This window comes from Phyllobates terribilis, unplaced genomic scaffold (genome assembly GCF_046119375.1).
Source record: "Phyllobates terribilis strain yellow unplaced genomic scaffold, ASM4611937v1 Scaffold_62__1_contigs__length_8034531, whole genome shotgun sequence".
NCBI classification, from domain to species: Eukaryota; Metazoa; Chordata; class Amphibia; order Anura; family Dendrobatidae; genus Phyllobates; species Phyllobates terribilis.
In genome coordinates, this window is record NW_027362822.1 from 3045676 (window position 1) to 3067217 (window position 21542).

Sequence of the window (21542 nt, forward strand, 5' to 3'; positions counted from 1 at the left end):
GTTTCTGTTTCCCAGTCAATATCCGGGTAGTTGAAATCCCCCATTACAATCACTTCATTATGTTTTGCTACTTTGTCTATTTGTCCTAATAGCAGATTCTCATTCTCCTCTGTTATATTGGGTGGCTTATAGCAAACCCCCAGTAATATTTTATTATTATTTTTAGTTCCCTCTATCTCTACCCACATGGACTCGACCCCCTCTTCTCCCTCTCCTATATCTTCCCTTAGTCTGGGTTTTAGACATGACTTTACATATAAGCAGACTCCTCCGCCTTTCCCCTGTTTCCGGTCCCTTCTAAATAAACTATAATCTAATAAATTTACCGCCCAGTCGTAGCTATCGTCTAGCCAAGTCTCTGTTATACCTACGATGTCATACCTCTCCTCCCATATAAGCGCCCGCAGCTCATCCGCCTTATTGGTCAGGCTTCTTGAGTTGGTCAGCATGCAAGATAAAACTTTGGGGTTATTTAGCATCCTATTCTTCTCTAACGATCTAACTGTACTATCCCCACCCCCCTCTCCACCTTCATTATATTCACTTCTCCCCTTCCCCCTTGCTTGCCTCACATCCCACCTATTTCCTTGGTTTCCCCCCCCCCGTCTCTAGTTTAAAAACTCCTCCAACCTATTAGCTATCTACTTCCCCAGCACCGCTGCACCCTCCCCATTGAGGTGCAGCCCGTCCCTACGGTAGAGCCTGTATCCGACCGCGAAGTCGGCCCAGTTCTCCATGAACCCAAACCCTTCTGCCTTGCACCAACTCTTTAGCCACTTATTCACCTCCCTAACTTCCTGTTGGCGCTCCTGTGTGGCTCGCGGGATTGGTAGTATTTCTGAGAAAACTACCTTGGAGGTCCTTGCCCTAAGCTTCCTACCTAGGTCCCTGAAATCATTTTTAAGGACCCTCCATCTACCACTCACTTTGTCATTGGTGCCGATGTGGACCATGACCGCTGGGTCTTCGCCAGCCCCACCCAGTAACCTGTCAACCCGATCCGCGATGTGCCGGACTCGAGCGCCAGGGAGGCAGCACACCGTTCGGCGATCCCGGTCTTTGTGACAGATTGCCCTGTCTGTCCCCCTAATAATAGAGTCACCCACTACCAGAACCTGTCTTGCCTGCCCTACACTTCCCCCCTCCCCCTCATTACTGGAGCATACACTCCCCCGGCGGTCAGAGGATCTGTCATGCTCCAATAATGCCGGTTCTGAACCAGCCTTCCTATACTTCTTCCCTCTATACCTCCTTACTGTTATCCAGCTCCCTGCCTGTTCAGCCTGCACTTCCCCTCTATGCTCCACCCCCAGTATTGACCCATTGAGTGTCTGCTCGGTGAGCAGCAAACTCCGTTCTATGTTGTCGATGCTCCTCAGTACCGCTATCTGAGCACTTAGATCCAGAATTTGGGCTTCCAAGTGCACGATATGCTCACATCTCTCACAGCAGTATGGATCCTCGAGTGGGTGCTCACGGAATGCATACATTGCGCAAGATGTACACTGCACGGCTCCGTCCAACATGGACGTCATTCTAAATATGGGGATACAGTCAGTATATATATACAAGTACAAAACACAATTATTTATATATAGGTGTATGGACGGGGATCAATTAGGGATGTGCAAGTGTATCAATTAGATATTGGCAGGGGATCAGTTAAGTATGGACGGGGGATCAATTAAGTATCAAGTATGGACGGGGGAATCAGCTAAGTAGGTCAGGTGGATTAATTAAGTAAAAAGTAAAGTAAAGAAAGAATGAAATACAGTCAGCAATTCAGTCCTAAGTCCTCCCTTCCAAACTCCCTGAATCCAAAGTCACTGAAAAACAAGTCACACACTTACTTTCGTTCGCACTTACGCTCCGGACACACGCAGCTCGTTCACACTCGCAAACTAAGAGATTTAAAGTGTTTTTTTTTTTTTTCCTTTTCCAGCAATGTACCCTTCACCTCAATGCACTTCCAAAGGACTTTATGCCCAACCAGCTGCCCCTTATAAACCCTTAATTATGACCCCTTCCCCTTAATTAACCCCTTGTGAGTAAATCTACACCTCAGGATTTTAGTGCAATGTAGTTAACCTTTAAATACACAGGTAGTAAACTAAGAAACTAAAACTGTAGTGAGAAAATAGATTTTAAAAAGCCCAATAAATCTAAACAGGTAGAAAAGCACTCAGCAGATCACAATGCAGCACTCACCGCAATTCACACAGGTATTTTCTGCAGGATTCCCAATACCTCTTCACGCAATTCACACAGGTATTTTCTGCAGGATTCCCAATACCTCTTCACGCAATTCACACAGGTATTTTCTGCAGGATTCCCAATACCTCTTCACGCAATTCACACAGGTATTTTCTGCAGGATTCCCAATACCTCTTCACCTTCACCTCAATGCACTTCCAGTTCTAGGCTTTATCAGGTAAGTTTTGGCAAACTCCAGCCTGGCTTTTTTATGTCTCGGGGTAAGAAGTGGGGTCTTCCTGGGTATCCTACCATACAGTCCCTTTTCATTCAGACGCCGACGGATAGTACGGGTTGACACTGTTGTACCCTCAGACTGCAGGGCAGCTTGAACTTGTTTGGATGTTAGTCGAGGTTCTTTATCCACCATCCGCACAATCTTGCGTTGAAATCTCTCGTCAATTTTTCTTTTCCGTCCACATGTAGGGAGGTTAGCCACAGTGCCATGGGCTTTAAATTTCTTGATGACACTGCGCACGGAAGACACAGGAACATTCAGGTCTTTGGAGACGGACTTGTAGCCTTCAGATTGCTCATGCTTCCTCACAATTTGGTTTCACAAGTCCTCAGACAATTCTTTGGTCTTCTTTCTTTTCTCCATGCTCAATGTGGTATACACAAGGACACAGGACAGAGGTTGAGTCAACTTTAATCCATGTTAACTGGCTGCAAGTGTGATTTAGTTATTGCCAACACCTGTTAGGTGCCACAGGTAAGTTACAGGTGCTGTTAATTACACGAATTAGAGAAGCATCACATGATTTTTCAAACAGTGCCAATACTTTTGTCCATCCCCTTTATTAGGTTTGATGTGGAATTATATCCAATTTGGCTTTAGGACAATTCTATTTGTGTTTTTTCATTGAAGACAAATTAAATGAAGATAATAATACCAAAGAATTTGTGATTGCAATCATTTTCAGGAAGAAACTGAGTATTATCTGACAGAATTGCCGGGGTGCCAATACTTTTGGCCACCACTGTATTTCATGCGGCAGAAGTTAGCCTCCAGCAATGGAAGAGGGAACCGAGAAAGTGTAGAAAATGCTCTATCATGGCCGCAGTGGTAAGAGACATTGGAAATGCACGATCAAACCTATCATATCATAGGATTATCTATCATCTATCTATCCTTATATACTCTATTTCATATCTATCTATCCATCTATCTATCCATATATGTATCTATCTATCTTTCTATCTATCCATGTATGATGGATGGATAGATAGATGGATAGATGAATAAATAGATGGATAGATAGATGGATAGATAGATAAATAGATAGATAGATAGTGTAGGGATTTGTACTCACTGAGCCGCGTTGGAGGTAGGCACGGGTTCACACAGTGATGCAGTCCACGGGTTCAAACAAACTGGTGGCTTATTTTAGTGTCCATACACCAGTTAAGAAACAAAAGTTACAGCCTTTTCCTGGCACAAAAAGGAATAACAGAACAAAGCTCAAAATAACAAGTCCATGCAGCACGGCTTCAGCCGTTTAAACAAGGTGCTTTTCTCTGCCTCCTGCAGAGTCTAAGAAGCACCTGCAAGGTCTGCTCACCTTGCCCAGCAAACACAGACAGACAGAGACAGGCGCAGCTGTCTTAAATTAGCCTTCCAAGACCTGGACTGGAGGTAAGTGAGCAGCTGTTCCCCCCAGCTCTTTCAGCTGCTCATAAAACCCGGCCCTGTAATCCGGACCCATTAAATTCCTCTCAGCACTATGTGTGCTGGAGCCTGCTTCTCCGGATCCTACATCACCGAAGCATGGCACTTCGAGGACACATACCTCCCGTCCACGATCTGTCCGGCAGCAACCTTACATACACCCCCCCTCTGTCCAAAGCCGTAGGGCTTGGCACATTCTGTCACCATACAATAAATCCTTGACAAGGCAGCGGCATTCCCATGTTGTTTCCCAGGCCTATGCTCTACCCGGAAACTAAAATCTTGTAGAGCCAGGAACCACCTAGTCACTCTGGCATTGTTTCCCTTCTTTTCTCGCATCCACCTCAATGGGGCATGGTCTGACACTAACCTGAACCTTCTACCTAATAGGTAATACCTCAGAGTGTCTAACGCCCACTTAATGGCCAAACATTCTTTTTCTACAATGGAGTAGTCCTTCTCACAAGCGGAGAGCTTCAGACTGAGGTATTTTACAGGGTGTTCTTCTCCGTTAATCTCCTGGGACAAGACTGCTCCCAGCCCGACATCCGATGCATCCATCTGGACCACAAACTCCTTGGAGAAGCTGGGTGCCACCAAGACTGGTTGTTTACAGAGGACCAGTTTCAATTCCTGGCAGGTCGCTTCTGCTTCCGGGGACCACTTGGCCATAGCTGACTTCATCCCTTTCAGAAGATCCATCAGTGGGGCTGCTATCAGGGCAAAGTTAGGGACAAATCTTCGATAGTAGCCCATAATGCCTAGAAACGCCCTGACCTGCTTCTTCGAAAGGGGCTGTGGCCAGTTCAAGATCGCCTCGACCTTATTTATTTGTGGTTTTATTTCCCCTCTACCAACCACGTACCCTAGGTACTTGGCTTCCTCCATCCCCATGGCACATTTCTTCGGGTTGATAGTAAAGCCCGCCTTCCTTAGGGCATCAAGTATGGCTTGAACTTTGTCCAGATGACTTTCCCAGTCCTGGCTAAATATGACGATAGCATCTAGGTAGGCCGCTGCATACTGTTTGTGGGGTGCTAAGATCCGGTCCATGGCTCTCTGGAAGGTGGCCGGAGCTCCCTTCAACCCAAACGGCATCCTGACGTATTGGCGTCGAGAAGGCTGTCTTCTCCTTAGCCTCTTTAGACAGGGGAATTTGCCAATATCCTTTGGTGAGGTCCAGAGTGGTGATGTACCGAGCGGGTCCTAGCCTTTCGATAAGCTCATCTACCCTAGGCATTGGGTAGGCGTCGAACTTTGAGACCTCCTTCAGCTTCCTATAGTCGTTGCAAAACCGCCATTCCCCATCTGGTTTCGGCACTAAGACTATAGGACTGGACCATCCACTTTTGGACTCTTCAATGACTCCCAGGTTTAGCATCCGCCTTACTTCTTTAGAGATCACCTCTCTGCGGGCTTCGGGGATCCGGTATGGTTTTAGATTGACGCAAACATGAGGCTCTGTGAGAACCTCATGCTCTATGACCTGAGTGAGTCCTGGCAACTCCGAAAACATGTCTTTATTTCGCTGTAACAACTCTTTGCACTGTTGCTTTTGGGCATGTGACAGTGACTCTGCCACCTTGACCTCTTTCACATCGGCCTCAGCCTCAGCCACTAAACAGGGAGCTTCCGCAGGCTCTCTATCTTGCCATGGCTTAATCAAGTTAACATGGTAAATTTGATAGGGCTTCCTCTTCCCTGGTTGGTGGATCTTAAAGTTGACTTCCCCCACTTTCTCTACCACCTCATAGGGGCCCTGCCACTTGGCCATGAACTTGCTCTCCACTGTGGGACTAGCACAAGCACTCGATCTCCTGGGTTGAACGATCTCACCCTGGCCGACCTATTATACACCCTGGACTGTGCCTCTTGTGCCTTGAGGAGGTGCTCCCTCACAATGGGCATCACATGGGCAATCCTCTCTTGCATCTGGGCAACGTGCTCCACCACTCTCCTATAGGGAGTGGTCTCAGCTTCCCAGGACTCTTTCTCCACCTCCAGGAGTCCTGAGGGTGTCGTCCATAGAGTGGTTCAAACGGGGAGAAACCTGTGGAAGCTTTGGGAACTTCCCTCATGGCGAACAACATATAGTCCCAGTCTCGGCCATCCATTTCCACTGCTTTCCTCAACATTGCTTTCAAGGTTTTGTTAAACCTCTCTACCAGTCCGTCCGTCTGGGGAGAGTACACCGAGGTTCTCAGTTGTGCAATCTGCAGTGTCTTGCACAATTCCCTCATGACCTTCGACATAAATGGAGTTCCTTAGTCTGTTAGGATCTCGTTAGGCAACCCGGTTCTTGAAAACATGTGGACTAACTCCCGGGCTATACACCTGGTGGAGGAGTTTCGTAGTGGTACGGCCTCCAGATACCATGTAGCATAATCTAATACCACCAGGATATACTGATGCCCTTGGGCGGACTTGACCAGAGGCCCCACTAGATCCATTGCTATGCATTCGAATGGAACCTCGATGACTGGTAGTGGCACTAGGGGACTGCGGAAGTGGGCCACTGGGGAGGTTATCTGGCATGTGGGGCAGGAACGACAATAACTCTATATTTCTCTATAGCAACCTGGACAGTAGAATCTTTGGAGGATCCGTTCTTGAATCTTGTCTGCACCCAGGTGACCACCCAACACATGAGAATGAGCCATGTCTAACACCCTGCGTCTATAGGGCCCTGGCACCAGCAACTGTTCTATTACCTCACCCCTTGGCTTGGTTATTCTGTACAGCAAATCCCCATTCACAGCAAAATGAGGGAACCGAGTGTCAGCCCCCAGTTCCTGAGGCACCCCATTTAACACAGTAACATTTTCAAAGGCCCCTTTCAGAGTTAAATCCCTGAGTTGGGCAGTTCCAAAGTTTCCCTCGGACACCTCCAGCTCAGGGATATTGGACTCAGGGGATGCTACTTCATCCTCATTGCCCACCAGCACACACATGGGAAACTCATCTACTATGTTCTGCGGGTAAGTTTACTTAGGGGCGATCTGGCTGTCGTCCAAGCAACCAGGTGTCCCCGCTTTCCCCCACATTTCCCAGAATAATGCAAAGTAACGTCCAATTATTATGGGATGCAATAGGTCCTTAACGACCGCCACTTCATGAGATGTGGTGCCACAGTCTGTGTTTACATCCACCTGGGCCACAGGATAGTTCTTAGCGTCCCCATGGATACACCGAACATCCACCACCTTCCCAGAAACCAGCCGATGAGGGAGTGTGGCCCTTATCAGGGTCACCAAACTTCCTGAGACCAATAGTCCAGAGACTTGTGCCCCGTTAACTGACACTGAGCATGCTTGAGGGCCCTCGCCATGTTGACGAACCGCGCTGCAGGCGGGGTAGGCAAAATAAGAGCAACGCCGGCCCATGTTACAGTCCATTGGTTCAGAGGTTATGGGACACCGGGAGGCAATATGGCCAGGGGTATGACATCTCCAACACACTATATTATGGGGTGGGACCTTGGGCAGCAACTCAGACCCCTCCTGAACTCTAGGATGCCCCCCAGGTGTGGCGCTAGCTCGCTTCTTTTGGGTGTCCGCCACCTTTTGGGAACCCCAGTATTGAGAGGCTACGACCCCTTGTTTTCCCAACGGACTCTCAACCGCCTGGTATCTTTCCACCAACCCCACCAAGTCATCAGCATTATAGGGATCTCCCTGGGCAACCCAGGATTTTACCGACTTCGGGAGAGAGTGTATAAACCTGTCTATAACGACCTCTATCTCATATCATAGGACTATCTATCATCTATCTATTATCTATATGACGCGCCCCCTGGGCCATGGGGCACCCGGGACCGGACTTCAGGGCAATGCTGGGAGTAGTAGTGGCGACCCGGTCCCGTGGCTCAGGGTGGCCAGACCAATATTGTGGCAGTCTCTGTATCAGTATAATGCAATGTCCGACTACGCCACCCGTGGATTGCGGTAAAATAAGAACCGCCGCTGCTGAGCAGACCTCTGAGGCTGATGTTGTGAGGGCAGCAGAGTGTAGTATAACTCCCCACGGGAGGAGTATAGCCTCAGGCTAGTGAGTGTGGATGATAGGAGTGATGGTGCACGAGCGCAGCAGGAACGACTCAGAGGCTTTGCAGTGCAGTTCAGGGTCTTTACTGATGGTGATAAGGCAGACCCTCCCGGGAGTACTGGCTAGCATAAGAGGCCTGGTCAGTCTGTGAGCAAACTGGAGTTCCCCTGGCCAGGTGGAGTTGTAGGCCTCCCCGACTATCTGCACTCTTCCTGGCTACCTTGCTGTAAGCGAGTGGAAGTAGCCCACATCCCTGAGTGTTCCGTGTGGTGCTCACCTGTATGGCTGGTGACTTGGGGCCTTCTGATAGCCCCCGCTCCTCGATTGCAGTGCTGGTCCCTTGCTCGTGACTGAGCCTCCGGGCTTCTATGGCCAGAGGACTTGAAATCCCCTGCCGGCGGGTTTCTGCTGCTGGGTATATATAAGTCCCCGCAACCTCGGACTCCTGTGTCCGGTTCTCAGAGTCTTCTGCCAGGACGAACTCCGCTTAGCTCAAGTCCCTGGTCTTCAGCTCCTGCTCCTACAGAGCTCCTCGCTGTTACTTTCCCTGTGTCTGGAACTAACTCCAGGCTCTGACTTCACTAACCCCGCCCCAGATCCAGTTTATATAGGGCAGGTTCCTCCCCTATCTGGTCTGGGACAGGAGGTGTTGCATGCTTAAGGGCTCCGAACCAGGAAACCTCCCACTTGCTCTCAGACATAATATTTCTATTACAGTGGTAACCAGACCCTGGGGTGCCACATATCCATCTATCTATCTCATATCTATCTATCTATCAATCTCATATCTATCTATCTTCTCCACTTTTTATCTGGTCTCAGGTATGACTTTCATATTACCCACGACTGTTACTTGCCACAGGTGAGTTTTAACGAGCATCACATGCTTGAAGCAAAGTTGTTTTTCCACAATTTTGGAAAAGTGCCAACAATTTTGTCCGGCCCATTTTTGGAGTTTTGTGTGAAATTATGTCCAATTTGCCTTTTTTTCCCATTTTTTTGTGCTGTTTCAATACACACAAAGGAAATAAATATTATAACAAATGTATAACAAAACATGTGTAATTGTAATAATTTTCTGGGAGAAATACTTCACTTTCTGGAACAATCTCAAGGTTGCTAAACACTTCCGGCCATGACTGTGTGTATATATGGGCCCTCAATAAACCATCCCTCTCAACGAAAAGGCCACAGCAAGGGTCAGGAATCGGTGGCCTTCCCTCTCCGAATCTTAGGGAGAGACGGTTGTGCTTCCAGCATCCACCTAGGCTGCCACCCCAGTGGAACTAATAGCAGGGTTGCCAACTGTCCAGAAATTCTTGGACAGTCCATAAAAATAGGGCACCTTTTTCCCTGTCCGTAAAAAAAAATGTGATGCGTCCATAATCTTTCTGAAGCTGGAGAGACTTGTTCAGATGGAGGGAGATGTAGGGGCATCATATTGTGTATAGGGAGATGTAGGGGCATCATATTGTGTATAGGTATCATATTGTGTATCTGCATGTGTGGGGACATCATACGGTGTATATGGAGCTGTGAGCACATCATACTGTATTTAGGGAACAATGAGGGAATCATACTGTATACAAGGAGCTGTGGAAACATAATGCTGTGTAAAGGGTCTGTGGGGTCATCATCTAATATACAGTACAGACCAAAAGTTTGGACACACCTTCTCATTTAAAGATTTTTCTGTATTTTCATGACTATGAAAATTGTACATTCACACTGAAGGCATCAAAACTATGAATTAACACATGTGGAATTATATACTTAACAAAAAAAGTGTGAAACAACTGAAAATATGTCTTATATTCTAGGTTCTTCAAAGTAGCCACCTTTTGCTTTGATGACTGCTTTGCACACTCTTGGCATTCTCTTGATGAGCTTCAAGAGGTAGTCACCGGAAATGGTTTTCACTTCACAGGTGTGCCCTGTCAGGTTTAATAAGTGGGAGTTCTTGCCTTATAAATGGGGTTCGGATCATCAGCTGTGTTGTGCAGAAGTCTGGTGGATACACAGCTGATAGTCCTACTAAATAGACTGTTAGAATTTGTATTATGGCAAGAAAAAAGCAGCTAAGTAAAGAAAAATGAGTGGCCATCATTACTTTAAGAAATGAAGGTCAGTCAATGCAAAAAATTGGTAAAACTTTGAAAGTGTCCCCAAGTGCAGATGCAAAAACCATCAAGCGCTGCAAGAAACTGGCTCACATGAGGACTGCCCCAGGAAAGGAAGACCAAGAGTCACCTCTGCTTCTGAGGATAAGTTTATCCGAGTCACCAGCCTCAGAAATCGCAGGTTAACAGCAGCTCAGATTAGAGACCAGGTCAATGCCACACAGAGTTCTAGCAGCAGACACATCTCTTCAACAACTGTTAAGAGGAGACTTTGTGCAGCAGGCCTTCATGGTAAAATAGCTGCTAGGAAACCACTGCTAAGGACAGGCAACAAGCAGAAGAGACTTATTTGGGCTAGACCAGTGGAAATCTGTGCTTTGGTCTGATGAGTCTAAATTTGAGATCTTTGGTTCCAACCACCGTGTCTTTGTGCGATGCAGAAAAGGTGAACGGATGGACTCTACATGTCTGGTTCCCACCGAGAAGCATGGAGGAGGAGGTGTGATGGTGTGGGGGTGCTTTGCTGGTGACACTGTTGGGGATTTATTCAAAATTGAAGGCATACTGAACCAGCATGGCTACAACAGCATCTTGCAGCGGCATGCTATTCCATCCGGTTTGCGTTTAGTTGGACCATCATTTATTTTTCAACAGGACAATGACCCCAAACACACCTCCAGGCTGTGTAAGGGCTATTTGACCAAGAAGGAGAATGATGGGGTGCTACGCCAGATGACCTGGCCTCCACAGTCACCAGACCTGAACCCAATCGAGATGATTTGGGGTGAGCTGGACCGCAGAGTGAAGGCAAAAGGGCCAACAAGTGCTAAGCATCTCTGGGAACTCCTTCAAGATTGTTGGAAGACCATTTCCATTGACTACCTCTTGAAGCTCATCAAGAGAATGCCAAGAGTGTGCAAAACAGTCATCAAAGCAAAAGGTGGCTACTTTGAAGAACCTAGAATATAAGACATATTTTCAGTTGTTTCACACTTTTTTGTTAAGTATATAATTCCACATGTGTTAATTCATAGTTTTGATGCCTTCAGTGTGAATGTACAATTTTCATAGTCATGAAAATACAGAAAAATCTTGAAATGAGAAGGTGTGTCCAAACTTTTGGTCTGTACTGTATATAATCGTCTAATCCCGTCTGTCTGTCTGTCCTTCTGTCCAGGAAATCCTGCGTCGCTGATTGGTCCAGCCGCGGCCAATCAGCGACGCGGGATTTCAGAAAAAGATGGCGGCCGTTAGCAGCTCATCTGCCGCACGGAGGTCAGCGGCGATGCAGCCGGGAGATGACCGGCGCTAGCCGCTCATCTCCTGGCTGCTCGCAGCAGAAGTGCCGCGACCGGCGGCGCCGCTGACCTCCATGCGGCTACCGTCAGGAGATCAATGGCTAGGGCCGCTGATCTCCCGACGGCAAGTGTGAAGCGAGGATCGGGGAGCGGCGCCGCCAGTCGGGATACTTCGGCTGTAAGCAGCCGGCCATCTCCCGGTTCCTTGCAGCGGAAGTACCCGCACAGGTAGCGTCGCTGCCCGGTCCTCAGTAATACGATTCGCTGATTGGTCGGAATCAGCGATATTGGCGCCGCGACCAATCAGCGATTTTGGCGCCACATTTAAACACCACTCTGTTGATTGCGCCTGGTCGGCCGCATACAGATTCTAGAATACCCGATGCATTAGAATCGGGCCACCATCTAGTACTGTATATAAAGAGCTGTGGGAGCCATCACACTATATATAGAGACCTGTGAAAAGCTTATGTGTTGATCCAGAGGAAGTCAAAAAACCCCATGAGGCAGATGCTGCTTGCCCAAAATTAGGGGAAAAATTCCTTCCCGACTCCACATATGGCAATCAGACTAGTTGCTTGGATCAACGTCCCATAACAAAATCTAGTATGAATAACCTGTAATGTTATTCAAGAAAGTCACACAGGACCTCCTTGAACTTTTTTTTAGAGAATTAAGTATTACAAGGTCATGTGGTAGAGAGTTCCATACCTCACACAATAAAACATTGCCATCTAACTTCCTTTAGACAAAGCGAATTAGGAGCTTGATGCTAGAGTAGTTGAATTAAAACTGAAAAAAATTATTAACACAGCAAAAAAGAGGAACAGTATTTATTCACCTGCCCAGGTCTCAAAACGAATGCACTAATCAGGATGAAGCAAACCATATAATAAAGGCAGGGGCAGCACAGGTGCAAAATACTGATGAGACAACCAACTCATAACCTACCAATTCTTGGAGGGGGTCATTGCTTAGTATTAAAACTGCACACAAAAAATGGCTTGTATAGGTCACTGGTCACACACAGATTGTTAGGGAAATGGTTGCAAACAACTTTATTAAATAATGGAAAGCAAACGAACCCGGGGTCCGTGATGCAGCCTGGAGGACTGCGGACGAACACCTTCCGGGTAAGAAGGTAAAACAACCAACTGAAATAACAATCCCCCCCATGTTACTGCACACCGGAACGGGAATAGGGATTCGCACTATCTCCGTTATCTGCACGAGAGATGTGCGACACATAATGGAGCCGTAGCCCTGTTAACTGCACAGAGGCTACGCAGCAGGCGCTCGGATGCGTGTGTGATTCACGCCGGCTTATACGTGCTCCCAGCCAGCGTGCTACCGGCCTGAGGAGTATCTCTCCACGTGGCTAACAGGCGGTGCCGGGAATACGGAGTCCGCAGTCTGCTCGGGGTGTATAGCGACCCCATTGTTGGAGCCAGAGTGTCAGACGAAGCTACCTGCCTCCCTCCATCTAAGGCTGCCTATCCCCTGCTAAACCTGCCTGTCAGAAGCTATAACAGCAAAAGTACACGTGGAGCCGAAACGACCAAGCGTCCACACAATAACACCAACTCAGCTCAATGATCAGAGTGCGCCGCCATGTTTGTGGGCGTGCTATTTAAATATTAAGCCCTGCCCATCGTCACATTATTGGTGACGTCACCCGCGACCAATCAGGCGGTGCCTGGTCACCGGATCAGCTGACTCCCAAACCACCAATCACGGTCCGCCATGTCACGGGCATGCTCAGTGCAGTAAATCCTGGACTTAGGCTGTAACAGCCCTGTTTCCCTCCGCAACCTATCCTTCATGTTGCTAGGAACAAAGACCCGAGAGACAGCTTGTACATCTCGTGCACCAGCTAGGCGTTGGGACCGATGATGATGCTGAGCAGCATCTGCCCTGGCTGGACTGGAATGGGAGACCACAGAATCCACTGATGATTCTGAACCCATTTCAGATCCAGAAAACACCTGACACCTAACACAGATAGTGCTCAATATAGGGCTTGCAGCCTATTAGTGACCCTCATACTGTTAGATTAGGCAGGCTGCAAAGCACTATCTAAGTGCACCCCATGAGGACAGACCCCCTAGTTTACAAATCCAGCATTGATGGGCTTGTCTGAACCCTGAATAAAAATAACGTGCAAAATCTATATATGAGGTTCTGGTAAATATTTTGGCGCTGGTCACGCACAGTGTCTGGTTTACAGCCTATTAGTGACGCCCATACTATTAGATTAGGCGGGCTATGCTCCCCTCATACACCTTACCACGGTGTGTAGTGTGACATGGAGCTAAACCCCCTGTCTTCTTAAGAATAAGGCTGCGAAAACCCTTCTCTTTATTGATAGTAGAGAAACCTCCATACAGTAGATGCGGAAAACATACGATGAACCCCAGTATTGTACCACATAGATAGGGCTCTTACCGGCTAAGCTTGGAGCAGGCTGTGTGCACAGAGCCCAAGATACAAAACTGTAGGGATGTGGACTGTCTTACCCTGTTCCTGCCCCTGAAGACAACAAACACCTCATGTGAATACTGTCTTGCGGTTTTATATCTAAAAGTGATATGTGTCTTATGTAATGTATAATGGTGATGTAACAGCATGTGAAGTGTTAATGAATAATGTGAGTATAGCATAAGATAAGCTTAGGATACCATAAGACATAAGTATAACATAAACCCTAAAATACAAATTTTATTAAATCTCTTTAAAATCGGGACATGCGGCATAAAGATGATCCGCATCAGTATTGCACTTTATCAAGATAAGTTCCTTTTATTGTTTAGTCTTGTGATCATTTATGTCATTGATACCTCTATGGGTGATTAATTCCAGGGCTGGCTAGGGTTATCCAGGGATAGCCGCCGTGGAGCGGGGCGCCACAGTGTCAACATTAACTAGGGTGTCACCCTCCACTATAAGGCAGGTAATCAGCATCTAGGGTGTTGAACAGGGCTGATTGTAGCCTTTGTTTGGATGCCCGAATGTATCCTTTGGCTTGGAGGTCCAAAGATATTAGGAACGTTCTTGGGTGTTTTTATAAATTTGCACATTGTCACTTTATTCACTGTTGTCACTTTAATCATTTAGTACACACTGAGGATTGATTGTTTGATGTGATATCTGTACCAGTTTCTGGTAGACTGTCAGATCTTTGGTCTATGTAAGTACGAATAAGGGACTTTTAGGGTCTAGGGGCAGCTGCCGTTCAGCAAGGGTGCCATTGTCATCTATATGTAGGATGCCCATCTCCGTTGACATGCAGGTTCAGGCTAGGGTATCTATAGGGTGAGTTTTATTGAAGTACTGTGGGTACGGAAAGCATTCAGACCCCTTTAAATTTTTCACTCTTTGTTTCATTGCAGCCATTTGGTAAATTCTAAAAAGTTCATTTTTTTTCTCATTAAAGTACACTGTGCACCCCATGTTGACTGAAAAAAACAGAAATGTAGAAATTTTTGCAAATTTATTAAAAAAGGAAAACTGAAATATCACATGGTCATAAGTATTCAGACCCTTTGCTCATATTTAAGTCACATGCTGTCCATTTCCTTGTGATCCTCCTTGAGATGGTTCTACTCTTTCATTGGAGTCCAGCTGTGTTTAATTAAACTGATAGGACTTGATTTGGAAAGGCACACACCTGTCTATATAAGACCTCACAGCTCACAGTGCATGTCAGACCAAATGACCAGTATTGAGTAGAAGCCCCCTTTTGAGCTAGTGCATCCATGAGTCTTCTTGGGAATGATGCAACAAGTTTTTCACACCTGGATTTGGGGTTCCTCTGCCATTCTTCCTTGCAGATCCTCTCCAGTTCTGTCAGGTTGGATGGTGAATGTTGGTGGACAGCCATTTTCAGGTCTCTCCAGAGATGTTCAATTGGGTTTAGGTCAGGGCTCTGGCTGGGCCAGTCTAGAATGGTCACAGAGTTGTTCTGAAGCCACTCCTTTGTTATTTTAACTGTGTGCTTAGGGTCATTGTCTTGTTGGAAGGTGAACCTTCGGCCAAGTCTGAGGTCCAGAGCACTCTGGAAGAGGTTTTCATCCAGGATATCTGTGTACTTGGCCGCATTCATGTTTCTTTCAATTCCAACCAGTCGTCCTGTCCCTGCAGCTGAAAAACACCCCCATGATGCTGCCACCACCATGTTTCACTGTTGGGATTGTATTGGGCAGGTGATGAGCAGTGCCTGTTTTTTTCCACACATACCCCTTAGAATTATCACCAAAAAGTTCTATCTTAGTCTCATCAGACCAAATAATCTTATTTCTCATAGACTGGGAGTCCTTCATGTGTTTTTAAGCAAACTCTGTGCAGGCTTTCATATGTCTTGGACTGAGGAGAGGCTTCCGTTGGGCCACTCTGCCATAAAGGCTCGACTTGTGGAGGGCTGCAGTGATAGTTGACTTTATGCAACTTTCTCCCATCTCCCTACTGCATCTTTGGAGCTCAGCCACAGTGATCTTGGGGTTCATCTTTACCTCTCTCACCAAGGCTCTTCTCCCACGATTGCTCAGTTTAGCTGGACGGCCAGGTCTAGGAAGACTTCTGGTGGTCCCAAACTTCTTCCACTTAAGGATTATGGAGGCCACTGTGTTCTTAGGACCCTTGACTAATGCAGAAATTCTTTTGTAAACTTGGCCAGATCTGTGCCTTGCCACAATTCTGTCTCTAAGCTCCTTGGGCAGTGTCAGGATGCCAGGTTTAATTTTACTTTGCCAGTAGTTTTTCCCTTAGCCAAGATGGCTTCCATTGCCTCACTGGGGTCATGTGTTTCCTGCCTGTGGACCTACTTAAACTGCATGTGTTGCAATCATGCCTTGCCTGAGTATTGTGTGCTTTTAGCTTTCTACTCACCTGTGCTAGCCCTCTGAATAGAGTCTTGCTGACTTTGTGTTTACTCCTAGTCATCCGCTGAAAGGATTGCTGCCTGAATCCTCTGCTAAGGGGACTTCTGCTGAAAGGAACCGCTGGCTGTTGTTCACTCACGCTGGGATCTCTGAACTTTTGTCTTCCTGAAGAAAACTTCTCCTGGATCTCTACACCTCTGGTATAGTCACCATCTTGCTCTGTGTTTAAATACCCGGCTCCAGCTCTGCTTAAGACATCGCTGTTTCCTCCGCTGCACCTCCTGCATTCTTCAATATCCAGATCCATATTCCAGTTTGTCTTCTCTTCTGCACTACGTGAGTCCACAATCAACTGAGGAATGCCTACGTCTGCTTACTATCCTTATTTCTGTTTGCATATTACTGTACCTAAGTAAACTTGGACTATCGTTAACGTTTACATACCCTAATAGTAATGAAGGCCGTGCCTTACAGATTAGGTTCTAAGAAGTATTGTTTGGAATGAACTTACCTTCATAAACTGTTTGCTGTGATCTTTTGCACTTGAGTTTAAAATAGACTTTCACACTACTCTTGTCTCAGTCTCTGCTTTTGGCCCACGCCATTGGACTTCAGGGTATCTACTAACATCGTAACAGGCAGTTCCTTTGAGCTCATGATTCTCATTTGGTCTGACATGCACTGTGAGCTGTGAGGTCTTATATAGACAGGTGTGTGCCTTTCCAAATCAAGTCCTATCAGTTTAATTAAACACAGCTGGACTCCAATGAAAGAGTAGAACCATCTCAAGGAGGATCACAAGAAATGGACAGCATGTGACTTAAATATGAGCAAAGGGTCTGAATACTTATGACCATGTGATATTTCAGTTTTCCTTTTTTAATAAATTTGCAAAAATTTCTACATTTCTGGTTTTTTTCAGTCAAGATGGGGTGCAGAGTGTACTTTAATGAGAAAAAAAATGAACTTTTTAGAATTTACCAAATGGCTGCAATGAAACAAAGAGTGAAAGATGTAAAGGGGTCTGAATGCTTTCCGTACCCACTGTATATAGTACTCAATGTTCCAGGCAGTGGGAGGCATTACTGGGATCCAGAGCAGTCGCTCCAGTCACGTCCAGAGCCTAAGGTCTGGCATAGGAGCTGCCGGACACTTTGTGTGCTCTGAAGTACAAAGGAAGATGGACAGGGACCTGCATAGATGGAAGTTGAAGGCCAGTCCCGGGTGCACTGCAGAGGTGGACGAGAAATACAGGATGAGCTAGCAACAGGGCTGAAGAGGAGTTATGCTAAGAAGGAGGATAATGTGAATTGCTGTGCCTTATCCCATCTGTACCCACCTGATGAACTTGAACTGTCAAGTATATGTTTGACTGTTACAAAGAACTTCGTGTCCCCTAAATTGTGAGCGGCGGCTTCTGAGGACAGAAGCCTGAAGGCAGTGGAGGCCTGCGGCCTACAAGAGAGTGTGCTGCACCCCACACCCTAGAGCACACTGGGACTGGGACACCCATTGTCTGTAAAGTGCCAGAGCGAAATCAGACCGACGTTCAGTCACGACTACCGCTCTGTGCCACTTTACAAGATGAGTGATAAGGGAACTTCTCCATCAGAAGAGAAGAGGAAATAATGGTCGCTGCCCAAACTGTGACAAGAACAGGACCACAATGCAACAAGAACTGTCTCACAATGCTCTTGGAACTTTCCCATAATGCATTGCAAATTGAAACTAGAGCAAATACATTAAATCACTAGCAGACAGTGCAGTTATCAAACAATAAAAAAGAGACAGGATTCAAATGCAAGCAACATAATGTCAGAACTGATATACACATAAAGTGACTAGATTCCCTGGATAGCTAAATTCGCTGCTGAGGCAAGAACACGGGCTGCCCAGCACTATTTAAGTGCACCCCATGAAGATAGACACTCTAATTTACAAGGCCATAACATATAGGTGCATCTCACAAAATTAGAATATCATCAAAAAGTTAATTTATTTCAGTTCTTCAATGCAAAAAGTGAACCTCATATATTATATAGAGTCATTACAAACACAGTGATCTATTTCAAGTGTTTATTTCTGTTAATGTTGATGATTATGGCTTATAGCCAATGAAAACACAAAAGTCATTAACTCAGTAAATTAAAATAATTAACAAAAAACACCTGCAAAGACTTCCTAAGCATTTAAAAAGGTCCCTTAGTCTGTTTTAGTAGGCTCCACAATCATGACAATCATGATGAAGACTGCTGGCTTGACAGATGTCCAGAGTTCCAATTTTCATTTGAAATCAAGGTCCCAGAGTCTGGAAGAAGAGTGGAGAGGCCACAATCCAAGCTGCTTGAGGTCTAGTGTGAAGTTTCCACAATCAGTGATGGTTTGGGGAGCCGTGTCATCTGCTGGTGTAGGTCCACTGTGTTTTTTCAACACCAAAGTCAGCGCAGCCGTCTACCAGGAAATTTTAGAGCACTTCATGCTTCCCTCTGCCACAGTATCAAGCTACCAGGGGGGCAAAGGGGGCGGTGGCCCTGGGCCCCTCGCTCTTAGGGGGCCCATCCAGGGCTACGCCAGTGTAACTGTATCTAGCATGCCCCTGGTGCCAGCATCGGGCCCCACTGCCCGCCACCGCCGCAAGTTTACTGATGAGAGAGGGAGCGCGGATCTCTCTCCCATTAGTCCCTTCTGTGACTGACGTCTCTGACATCATCACTTGGCGCCCAGCCCGCTGTGCTGAAGATGTGTGCGTGCTGGGTGCTCTGAGCAGCGAGGGAACCAGGAGGAGAGATGAGTACTGTTTATTTATTTTTTGCCGGGTGGGGGGCGGCATTATATTACAGACTCTGCCTATGGGAAGGGGGAGGTGCATTATACTACAGACTCTGCCTATGGGGGAGCATTATCCTAAAGACTCTGCCCACAGAGAGGGGGGGCATTATACTAAAGACTCTGCCTATGGGGAGGGGGGGCATTATACTACAGACTGTCTATGGGGAGGGGGGGAGCATTATACTAAAGCCTCTGTCTATGGGGGGGCATTCTACTACAGACTCTGCCTATGGGGGGGATTTTACTACAGACTCTGTTTATGAGCAGGGGAGAGCAGTAGACTACAGACTCTGCCTATGGGGGGACATTGTACTACAGACTCTGCCTATAAGAGGGGGAGCATTATACTACAGACTCTGCCTATGGGGGGTGCATTTTACTACAGAGTCTGCCTATAGGTGGGGCATTATACTACAGACGCTGCCTATGAGATGGGGGGGGCATTATATCACAGACTCTGCCTATGAGGAGGGGGGGCACATTATGCTACAGACTCTGCCTATGAGATGGGGGGGCATTATACTAAAGATTCTGCCTATGATGAGGGGGGAGGATTATACTACAGACTCTGACTATGAGGAGGGGAGAGCATTATACTACAGACTCTGCCTATGGGGGGGCATTATACTGCAGACTCTGCCTATGGGGGGGCATTATACTACAGACTCTGCCTATAAGGAGGGGGGGAGCATTATACTACAGACTCTGCCTATGGGGGGGACATTGTACTACAGACTCTGCCTATAAGAGGGGGAGCATTATACTACAGACTCTGCCTATGGGGGGTGCATTTTACTACAGACTCTGCCTATAGGTGGTGCATTATACTACAGACGCTGCCTATGAGATGGGGGGGGGGCATTATACCACAGACTCTGCCTATGAGGAGGGGGGGCACATTACACTACAGACTCTGCCTATGAGATGGGGGGGGGCATTATACTACAGATTCTGCCTATGAGGAGGGGGGGGCATTATACTACAGACTCTGCCTATGAGGAGGGGGGAGCATTATACTACAGACTCTGCCTATGGGGGGGGCATTATACTGCAGACTCTGCCTATGGGGGGGCATTATACCACAGACTCTGCCTATGAGGAGGGGGGGAGCATTATACTACAGACTCTGCCTATGGGGGGGAGCTTTATACTACAGACTCTGTCAATGGGGGGAGCATTTTACTACAGACTCTGCCTATAGGGGCGCATTATACTATACGAAGGACTATGGGGAGTGCATTATACTATATTGAGGACTATCTGGTGCATTATACTATATGTAGGCTATTTATACAGTGTGGGAGATAATGTGGGTTCTTTGAACAGCGTGGGGGCCATCATACAGTGTGGGAGATAATGTGGGGTCTTTGTATAGTGTGGAGGCCATCATACAGTGTTGGAGCCATCAGCTTGGGGGCTACTAAGGGGTCAGTATACTTTGTGGGGGTACTATACAGTGAGGGGGAATTATATCGTGAATAGGAGAACATCATACTGGTTAGAGCGGAGCTCTACATGGGGGGAGACTCAGGACATTATTAAATCTTAGGTGGGCACTTTTTGTTATAGGGGAACTCAGGTTATCGTGACTGTCGAAGGGGCACTATTACTTTCTAGGGGGCACAATGTGGGCACTGTTTTCTAGGACACTTGCACACGGCATTACTTTATTTTAGAGGTTTGTTTTACCATCTAGAGGGCACACAGTAGGTGCAGTAATAGGGACACATTTTGCAGCAGAGGCTCAGTATTGGGGTATCAGCAGGATGAGAAGTTTGTGCAGGTTGGGGATAGATGTGGTCAGTGCCTGAAATGTAAGGAGTCAAATGTGTCTTTGTTGTGATCTCTGCATACCTGAGACTCTGAGCCCTGGCTGGAGAAGTTGTCGTGTCGGTCTGGGCCAGATGGAAAAGACGGGAAAAGTGAACAATTTAATCAGAAAGAACGTCAGCTGTAAGGTACTATATATAACTGAGCTGTGATCTCTTATATGTTCTGCAGGACTGGCATCTATCAATATATGTCACCATATGGCGGTAATATCAGTGCAGGTCTTTGTATAGAGATTATTTTTAGTAACAGCGCGGTCATCTGCTGAGGTTTTCCTACATCCACTATCTGGGTGCGCCGCTATAGTTGTAATCAGGGTTACCTGGTTAGAGGCCCACTCAGAAGTTTCGGCCCCCTGAACCAAAACCTTAGCTACGCCAAGCTTTTTGGAGATGGAAATGTCATTTACCAGCAGGACTTGGCCCCTGTCCACACTGCCAAAAGTACTAATACCTGGTTTACACACAACAGTATCACTGTGCTTGATTTGCAGCAAACTCGCCTGACCTTAACCCCATAAAGAATCTATGGGGTATTGTCAAGAGGAAAATGAGAGACACCAGACCCAACAATGCAGACGAGCTGAAGGCTTCTATCAAAGCCACCTGGGCTTCCATAACCC